The sequence below is a fragment of the Cloeon dipterum genome, unplaced genomic scaffold (assembly GCF_949628265.1).
Source record: "Cloeon dipterum unplaced genomic scaffold, ieCloDipt1.1 scaffold_10_ctg1, whole genome shotgun sequence".
Taxonomy (NCBI): domain Eukaryota; kingdom Metazoa; phylum Arthropoda; class Insecta; order Ephemeroptera; family Baetidae; genus Cloeon; species Cloeon dipterum.
This window is the reverse complement of record NW_027052678.1, coordinates 672,480-683,550: the sequence shown is the minus strand read 5'-3', so window position 1 is coordinate 683,550 and position 11,071 is coordinate 672,480. Positions and strand designations below refer to the sequence as shown.

Here is an 11,071-nt window from a genome sequence, read left to right as displayed (position 1 = left end):
ATTGATGCTAAAAAATAGGATCAATTGATAATTACTCAAAGGATTTTTGTTTCAACTAACGGCGCAAGTCATCGGCATGACAATATTTATTATTTTTTCATACACATTGGATTTTTGTGCAACTCGTCGGTTACTGCGCCAAGCCGACACAAATTATTAATATTTTTGTCATTTAATTTTGATTTCTGTTTTCTTATGTTCACACGACTTTGCTATCAATTGAGAAGAGGTCGACACTGAACGGTTCTGGGTCTGGGTGCAGCCGCAGCGTGCTGCCTTTTGTTTTCACAGGATGCAGTGGACGCTGGCAATAGACAACTCCCTGCAACCCCTATTTCTTTGTATCGCAAGAAGCAGCAGAAGAGCGATCAAAGAAAATTTATGACCCTAATTGTTTGGAGATGCGAGCAAGAAAGCCAGCGCCGCTCTTCTTCAGTCGCCTGCGTATTTCAAAACGAGTGAGACGTGTGTGATAGTCAGTGTTAACGTCGGAAATTTAAAAATTCATAAAATTGACCGGAGCTGGGACCTGTTGTCTTCATGTTGCCAAGGTAAGAGCATTGTTCTAATTTTGTTCGCTGATTGGATTAAATTAGTCTCTAGAATAAAAGCAATATTTTACATATTGCGCTCTCTTTGTTTTGTAATGACCAACATTGCTCAGTTAAATTTTTGTTTAAACATTTGAAAAATAATTTTTTAAATTGGTTCACGGAAACAATATTTTAAGTGAGGAATCAAACTAACTTTTCATATGGTTTTGTTTTCAGCAGTTGGCCGAAGAAGTTGAGAACAGGCGGGAAACCGAATTTGGTCGGCCGCTCCACAAAAGACGACCACAGCGCACCCCTCACTCGCACCACCCTGACATCGTCGAATACTTGAACTACGTCAAGAGAGAAATGAGCTGCAAGTTGTATATGTGTTAAGGTAAGGGATCATCTCAAAATTTTGCTGTTCATTTAGCTTTGTTGATATTGCTTACAAACATTTAGCAATAATTATTTCTGCCATTTTTGATTATATGAAAAATTGAAATTAAATTTTTTGAAATATCTATAGATTAATTCACTAAAAAAACAATTTTTTGCAGGTAGCGGCGGATTGAAGTCACATCAATCGATCTGTGACCAAGAGAACACAGAAGAAGTTGAAAAAAGGTATGTGATGATATCACGGATCTGAAGAAAGCTCTTGCAGTTATGATGGACACGTACTACGCTGTCAACGTTGAGTTTCCCAACCGAATGAAGAAGACTTTAGAACTTCTTGTGTTTCTATGTGGCGTAGAAAATCTCACACATCACCAGATCAACGAAAAACTCATCAACATTGTGCAGAAGAATGTGATCAACGTTAATTCCTAACAAGTTTGTTGTCCAGTGCAATAAAAATTGAATTTATGTATAAATATTGAGTATTTTTGTTATTTGGGGTAGAACACACAAAATACTATGGGAGAAACCAGATAAATTCCTGTTCTGGACCAGGCTTTTTATGGTTTATAATAGATGCATTCCCTGGAAAAAAACAATAACTAAGCATAGAACATAACATGGTAAAAGCCTGGTATCTAACATGAAAAATTCATGGTACACAACTTAAAATAACGTGGTGAGTTTTGACAACGACTGACGAACACTACATGAATAAAGTCTGTTAGCTTACATGAAAAAAGCATGTTATACGATGCTCGCTAAAGTCTGGTATACTACATGAAAGTGTCCTGGCACCCAGTGTAACATGAAAATTGCTAGGAATACACCATAATTTTTTTATCAGTGTGGGATCGACCAATCATCTGAAGTTTGATGGAATTCCAAAAAGCAAGACCAAAACTATCGATTCTTTGTCATGGGATCGACCAATCATCTGAAGTTCAATGGAATTCCAAGAATTTTAATCCAACTCTATCATTTCTTCGTCATGAGATCGACCAATCAACTGAAGTTTGATGGAATTTCAAGAAAGCAAGACCAAAACTATCGATTTTTTTGTCAGGGAATCAACCAATCACAACTGAAATTTATAGAATTCCAACAAAGCAAGTCCAAAACCATCGATTCTTTGTCATGGGATCGACCAATCATCTGAAGTTTGATGGAATTCCAAGAACGCAAGAACAAAACTCTCGATTCTTTGTAATGGGATCGACCAATCAACTGAAGTTTGATGGAATTCCAAGAAAGCAAGTCAAAAACCATCGATTCTTTGTCATGGGATCGATCAATCATCTGAAGTTTGATGGATATCCAAGAAAGCAAGACCAAATATATCGATTCTTTGTCATGGGATCGACCAATCTTCTGAAGTTTGATTGAATTCCAAGAACGCAAGAACAAAACTATCGATTCTTTTTAATGTGATCGACCAATCATCTGAAGTTTGATGGACTTCCAAAAACGCAAGAACAAAACTCTCGATTCTTTGTAATGGGATCGACCAATCAACTGTAGTTTAATGGAATTCCAAGAAAGCAAGTCAAAAACCATCGATTCTTTGTCATGGGATCGACCAATCATCTGAAGTTTGATGGATATCCAAAAAAGCGAGACCAAATATATCGATTCATTGTCATGGGATCGACCAATCTTCTGAAGTTTGATTGAATTCCAAGAACGCAAGAACAAAACTATCGATTCTTTGTCATGGGATCGACCAATCATCTGAAGTTTGATGGACTTCCAAGAACGCAAGAACAAAACTCTCGATTCTTTGTAATGGGATCGACCAATCAACTGAAGTTTGATGGAATTCCAAGAAAGCAAGTCAAAAACCATCGATTCTTTGTCATGGGATCGACCAATCATCTGAAGTTTGATGGATATCCAAGAAAGCGAGACCAAATATATCGATTCTTTGTCATGGGATCGACCAATTTTCTGAAGTTTGATTGAACTCCAAGAACGCAAGAACAAAACTACCGATTCTTTTTCATGTGATCGACCAATCATCAGAAGTTTTATGGAATTCCAAGAACGCATGAACAAAACTATCGATTCTTTGTCATGGAATCGACCAATCATCTGAAGTTTGATTGAATTACAAGAACGCAAGAACAAAACTCTCGATTCTTTGTTATGGGATCGACCAATCATCTGAAGTTTGATGGATTTCCAAGAATTTTACTCCAACTCTATCATTTCTTCGTCATGGGATCCACCAATCATCTGAAGTTTGATGGAATTCCTAGTACGCAAGAAGAAAACTATCGATTATTTGGCATGGGATCGACCAATCATCTGAAGTTTGATGGAATTCCAAGAAAGCAAGACCAATACTATCAATTCTTTTTTATGAGATCGACCAATCATCTGAAGTTTGATGGAATTCCAAGAATTTAAATCCAACTCTATCATTTCTTCGTCATGGGATCCACCAATCAACTGAAGTTTGATGGAATTCCAAGTAAGCAAGACCAAAACTATCGATTCTTTGTCATGGGATCGACCAATCATCTGAAGTTTGATGGAATTCCAAGAACGCAAGAACAAAACTATCGATTCTTTTTCATGGGATCGACCAATCATCTGAAGTTTGATGGAATTCCAAAAAAGCAAGACCAAAACTATCGATTCTTTGTCATGGGATCGACCAATCATCTGAAGTTTGATGGAATTCCAAGAACGCAAATACAAAACTATCGATTCTTTGTCATGGGATCGACCAATCATCTGAAGTTTGATGGAATTCCAAGAATTTTAATCCAACTCTATCATTTCTTCGTCATGAGATCGACCAATCAACTGAAGTTTGATGGAATTTCAAGAAAGCAAGACCAAAACTATCGATTTTTTTGTCAGGGAATCAACCAATCACAACTGAAATTTATAGAATTCCAACAAAGCAAGTCCAAAACCATCGATTCTTTGTCATGGGATCGACCAATCATCTGAAGTTTGATGGAATTCCAAGAACGCAAGAACAAAACTCTCGATTCTTTGTAATGGGATCGACCAATCAACTGAAGTTTGATGGAATTCCAAGAAAGCAAGTCAAAAACCATCGATTCTTTGTCATGGGATCGATCAATCATCTGAAGTTTGATGGATATCCAAGAAAGCAAGACCAAATATATCGATTCTTTGTCATGGGATCGACCAATCTTCTGAAGTTTGATTGAATTCCAAGAACGCAAGAACAAAACTATCGATTCTTTTTAATGTGATCGACCAATCATCTGAAGTTTGATGGACTTCCAAAAACGCAAGAACAAAACTCTCGACTCTTTGTAATGGGATCGACCAATCAACTGAAGTTTAATGGAATTCCAAGAAAGCAAGTCAAAAACCATCGATTCTTTGTCATGGGATCGACCAATCATCTGAAGTTTGATGGATATCCAAAAAAGCGAGACCAAATATATCGATTCATTGTCATGGGTTCGACCAATCTTCTGAAGTTTGATGGACTTCCAAGAACGCAAGAACAAAACTCTCGATTCTTTGTAATGGGATCGACCAATCAACTGAAGTTTGATGGAATTCCAAGAAAGCAAGTCAAAAACCATCGATTCTTTGTCATGGGATCGACCAATCATCTGAAGTTTGATGGATATCCAAGAAAGCGAGACCAAATATATCGATTCTTTGTCATGGGATCGACCAATTTTCTGAAGTTTGATTGAACTCCAAGAACGCAAGAACAAAACTACCGATTCTTTTTCATGTGATCGACCAATCATCAGAAGTTTTATGGAATTCCAAGAACGCATGAACAAAACTATCGATTCTTTGTCATGGAATCGACCAATCATCTGAAGTTTGATTGAATTCCAAGAACGCAAGAACAAAACTCTCGATTCTTTGTTATGGGATCGACCAATCATCTGAAGTTTGATGGATATCCAAGAAAGCGAGACCAAATATATCGATTCTTTGTCATGGGATCGACCAATTTTCTGAAGTTTGATTGAACTCCAAGAACGCAAGAACAAAACTACCGATTCTTTTTCATGTGATCGACCAATCATCAGAAGTTTTATGGAATTCCAAGAACGCATGAACAAAACTATCGATTCTTTGTCATGGAATCGACCAATCATCTGAAGTTTGATTGAATTCCAAGAACGCAAGAACAAAACTCTCGATTCTTTGTTATGGGATCCACCAATCATCTGAAGTTTGATGGAATTCCTAGTACGCAAGAAGAAAACTATCGATTATTTGGCATGGGATCGACCAATCATCTGAAGTTTGATGGATATCCAAGAAAGCAAGACCAAATATATCGATTCTTTGTCATGGGATCGACCAATCTTCTGGAGTTTGATTGAATTCCAAGAACGCAAGATCAAAACTATCGATTCTTTTTCATGGGATCTACCAATCATCTGAAGTTTTATGGAATTCCAAGAACGCATGAACAAAACTATCGATTCTTTGTCATGGAATCGACCTATCATCTGAAGTTTGATTGAATTCCAAGAACGCAAGAACAAAACTATCGATTCTTTTTGATAGGATCCACCAATCATCTGAAGTTTGATGGAATTCCTAGTACGCAAGAAGAAAACTATCGATTATTTGGCATGGGATCGACCAATCATCTGAAGTTTGATGGATATCCAAGAAAGCAAGACCAAATATATCGATTCTTTGTCATGGGATCGACCAATCTTCTGAAGTTTGATTGAATTCCAAGAACGCAAGATCAAAACTATCGATTCTTTTTCATGGGATCTACCAATCATCTGAAGTTTTATGGAATTCCAAGAACGCAAGAACAAAACTATCGATTCTTTGTCATGGAATCGACCAATCATCTGAAGTTTGATGGAATTCCAAGAACGCAAGAACAAAACTCTCGATTCTTTGTCATGGGATCGACCAATAATCTGAAGTTTGATGGAATTCCAAGAACGCAAGAACAAAACTCTCGATTCTTTGTTTGGAATCGACCAATCATCTGAAGTTTGATGGATTTCCAAGAATTTTACTCCAACTCTATCATTTCTTCGTCATGGGATCCAGCAATCATCTGAAGTTTGATGGAATTCCTAGTACGCAAGAAGAAAACTATCGATTATTTGGCATGTGATCGACCAATCATCTGAAGTTTGATGGAATTCCAAGAAAGCAAGACCAAAGCTATCGATTCGTTGTCATGGAATAGACCAATCATCTGAAGTTTTATAGTCTTCCAAGAACGCAAGAACAAAACTCTCGATTCTTTGTAATGGGATCGACCAATCAACTGAAGTTTGATGGAATTCCAAGAAAGCAAGTCCAAAACCATCGATTCTTTGTCATGGGATCGACCAATCATCTGAAGTTTGATGGAATTCCAAGAACGCAAGAACAAAACTATCGATTCTTTTTGATGGGATCGACCAATCATCTGAAGTTTGATGGAATTCCAAGAATTTTAATCCAACTCTATCATTTCTTCGTCATGAGATCGACCAATCATCTGAAGTTTGATGGAATTCCAAGAAAGCAAGACCAAAGCTATCGATTCGTTGTCATGGAATAGACCAATCATCTGAAGTTTTATAGTCTTCCAAGAACGCAAGAACAAAACTCTCGATTCTTTGTAATGGGATCGACCAATCAACTGAAGTTTGATGGAATTCCAAGAAAGCAAGTCCAAAACCATCGATTCTTTGTCATGGGATCGACCAATCATCTGAAGTTTGATGGAATTCCAAGAACGCAAGAACAAAACTATCGATTCTTTGTCATGGGATCGACCAATCATCTGAAGTTTGATGGATTTCCAAGAATTTTACTCCAACTCTATCATTTCTTCGTCATGGGATCCACCAATCATCTGAAGTTTTATGGAATTCCTAGTACGCATGAAGAAAACTATCGATTATTTGGCATGGGATCGACCAATCATCTGAATTTTGATGGAATTCCAAGAAAGCAAGACCAAAACTATCGATTCTTTTTCATGGGATCGACCAATCATCTGAAGTTTGATGGAATTCCAAGAAAGCAAGACCAAAACTATCGATTCGTTGTCATGGAATAGACCAATCATCTGAAGTTTGATGGACTTCCAAGAACGCAAGAACAAAACTCTCGATTCTTTGTAATGGGATCGACCAATCAACTGAAGTTTGATGGAATTCCAAGAAAGCAAGTCCAAAACCATCGATTCTTTGTCATGGGATCGACCAATCATCTGAAGTTTGATGGAATTCCAAGAACGCAAGAACAAAACTATCGATTCTTTTTCATTGGATCTACCAATCATCTGAAGTTTGATTGAATTCAAAGAACGCAAGAACAAAACTATCGATTCTTTTTGATGGGATCTACCAATCATCTGAAGTTTATGGAATTACAAGAACGCATGAACAAAACTATCGATTCTTTGTCATGGAATCGACCAATCATCTGAAGTTTGATTGAATTCCAAGAACGCAAGAACAAAACTCTCGATTCTTTGTTATGGGATCCACCAATCATCTGAAGTTTGATGGAATTCCTAGTACGCAAGAAGAAAACTATCGATTATTTGGCATGGGATCGACCAATCATCTGAAGTTTGATGGATATCCAAGAAAGCAAGACCAAATATATCGATTCTTTGTCATGGGATCGACCAATCTTCTGAAGTTTGATTGAATTCCAAGAACGCAAGATCAAAACTATCGATTCTTTTTCATGGGATCTACCAATCATCTGAAGTTTTATGGAATTCCAAGAACGCATGAACAAAACTATCGATTCTTTGTCATGGAATCGACCTATCATCTGAAGTTTGATTGAATTCCAAGAACGCAAGAACAAAACTCTCCATTCTTTGTCATGGGATCGACTAATAATCTGAAGTTTGATGGAATTCCAAGAACGCAAGAACAAAACTCTCGATTCTTTGTTTGGAATCGACCAATCATCTGAAGTTTGATGGATTTCCAAGAATTTTACTCCAACTCTATCATTTCTTCGTCATGGGATCCAGCAATCATCTGAAGTTTGATGGAATTCCTAGTACGCAAGAAGAAAACTATCGATTATTTGGCATGTGATCGACCAATCATCTGAAGTTTGATGGTCTTCCAAGAACGCAAGAACAAAACTCTCGATTCTTTGTAATGGGATCGACCAATCAACTGAAGTTTGATGGAATTCCAAGAAAGCAAGTCCAAAACCATCGATTCTTTGTCATGGGATCGACCAATCATCTGAAGTTTGATGGAATTCCAAGAACGCAAGAACAAAACTATCGATTCTTTGTGATGGGATCGACCAATCATCTGAAGTTTGATGGATCCAAGAATTTTAATCCAACTCATTCATTTCTTCGTCATGAGATCGACCAATCAACTCAAGTTTGATGGAATTTCAAGAAAGCAAGACCAAAACTATCGATTTTTTTTCAGGGAATCAACCAATCACAACTGAAATTTATAGAATTCCAACAAAGCAAGTCCAAAACCATCGCTTCTTTGTCATGGGATCTACCAATCATCTGAAGTTTTATGGAATTCCAAGAACGCATGAACAAAACTATCGATTCTTTGTCATGGAATCGACCTATCATCTGAAGTTTGATTGAATTCCAAGAACGCAAGAACAAAACTCTCCATTCTTTGTCATGGGATCGACCAATAATCTGAAGTTTGATGGAATTCCAAGAACGCAAGAACAAAACTCTCGATTCTTTGTTTGGAATCGACCAATCATCTGAAGTTTGATGGATTTCCAAGAATTTTACTCCAACTCTATCATTTCTTCGTCATGGGATCCAGCAATCATCTGAAGTTTGATGGAATTCCTAGTACGCAAGAAGAAAACTATCGATTATTTGGCATGTGATCGACCAATCATCTGAAGTTTGATGGAATTCCAAGAAAGCAAGACCAAAGCTATCGATTCGTTGTCATGGAATAGACCAATCATCTGAAGTTTTATAGTCTTCCAAGAACGCAAGAACAAAACTCTCGATTCTTTGTAATGGGATCGACCAATCAACTGAAGTTTGATGGAATTCCAAGAAAGCAAGTCCAAAACCATCGATTCTTTGTCATGGGATCGACCAATCATCTGAAGTTTGATGGAATTCCAAGAACGCAAGAACAAAACTATCGATTCTTTTTGATGGGATCGACCAATCATCTGAAGTTTGATGGAATTCCAAGAATTTTAATCCAACTCTATCATTTCTTCGTCATGAGATCGACCAATCATCTGAAGTTTGATGGAATTCCAAGAAAGCAAGACCAAAGCTATCGATTCGTTGTCATGGAATAGACCAATCATCTGAAGTTTTATAGTCTTCCAAGAACGCAAGAACAAAACTCTCGATTCTTTGTAATGGGATCGACCAATCAACTGAAGTTTGATGGAATTCCAAGAAAGCAAGTCCAAAACCATCGATTCTTTGTCATGGGATCGACCAATCATCTGAAGTTTGATGGAATTCCAAGAACGCAAGAACAAAACTATCGATTCTTTGTCATGGGATCGACCAATCATCTGAAGTTTGATGGATTTCCAAGAATTTTACTCCAACTCTATCATTTCTTCGTCATGGGATCCACCAATCATCTGAAGTTTGATGGAATTCCTAGTACGCATGAAGAAAACTATCGATTATTTGGCATGGGATCGACCAATCATCTGAAGTTTGATGGAATTCCAAGAAAGCAAGACCAAAACTATCGATTCTTTGTCATGGGATCGACCAATCATCTGAAGTTTGATGGAATTCCAAGAAAGCAAGACCAAAACTATCGATTCGTTGTCATGGAATAGACCAATCATCTGAAGTTTGATGGACTTCCAAGAACGCAAGAACAAAACTCTCGATTCTTTGTAATGGGATCGACCAATCAACTGAAGTTTGATGGAATTCCAAGAAAGCAAGTCCAAAACCATCGATTCTTTGTCATGGGATCGACCAATCATCTGAAGTTTGATGGAATTCCAAGAACGCAAGAACAAAACTATCGATTCTTTTTCATTGGATCTACCAATCATCTGAAGTTTGATTGAATTCAAAGAACGCAAGAACAAAACTATCGATTCTTTTTGATGGGATCTACCAATCATCTGAAGTTTATGGAATTACAAGAACGCATGAACAAAACTATCGATTCTTTGTCATGGAATCGACCAATCATCTGAAGTTTGATTGAATTCCAAGAACGCAAGAACAAAACTCTCGATTCTTTGTTATGGGATCCACCAATCATCTGAAGTTTGATGGAATTCCTAGTACGCAAGAAGAAAACTATCGATTATTTGGCATGGGATCGACCAATCATCTGAAGTTTGATGGAATTCCAAGAACGCAAGAACAAAACTCTCGATTCTTTGTTTGGAATCGACCAATCATCTGAAGTTTGATGGATTTCCAAGAATTTTACTCCAACTCTATCATTTCTTCGTCATGGGATCCAGCAATCATCTGAAGTTTGATGGAATTCCTAGTACGCAAGAAGAAAACTATCGATTATTTGGCATGTGATCGACCAATCATCTGAAGTTTGATGGAATTCCAAGAAAGCAAGACCAAAACTATCGATTCTTTTTCATGGGATCGACCAATCATCTGAAGTTTGATGGTCTTCCAAGAACGCAAGAACAAAACTCTCGATTCTTTGTAATGGGATCGACCAATCAACTGAAGTTTGATGGAATTCCAAGAAAGCAAGTCCAAAACCATCGATTCTTTGTCATGGGATCGACCAATCATCTGAAGTTTGATGGAATTCCAAGAACGCAAGAACAAAACTATCGATTCTTTGTGATGGGATCGACCAATCATCTGAAGTTTGATGGATCCAAGAATTTTAATCCAACTCATTCATTTCTTCGTCATGAGATCGACCAATCAACTCAAGTTTGATGGAATTTCAAGAAAGCAAGACCAAAACTATCGATTTTTTTTCAGGGAATCAACCAATCACAACTGAAATTTATAGAATTCCAACAAAGCAAGTCCAAAACCATCGCTTCTTTGTCATGGGATTGACCAATCATCTGAAGTTTGATGGAATTCCAAGAACGCAAGAACAAAACTATCGATTCTTTGTCATGGGATCGACCAATCGTCTGAAGTTTGATGGAATTCCAAGAATTTTAATCCAACTCTATCATTTCTTCGTCATGAG

The 11,071-nt window shown here is 37.3% G+C and overlaps 1 long non-coding RNA gene across 1 annotated transcript; it reads left to right on the top strand.

Annotated features, from left to right (window-relative positions):
- The first annotated feature begins 490 nt into the window (after window positions 1-490).
- LOC135947631 (uncharacterized) lies at window positions 491-1,407 on the top strand. The gene is made up of 2 exons (XR_010575695.1): window positions 491-930; window positions 1,094-1,407. It is a non-coding gene; the product is annotated as an uncharacterized LOC135947631 (long non-coding RNA).
- The last annotated feature ends 9,664 nt before the right edge of the window (window positions 1,408-11,071 follow it).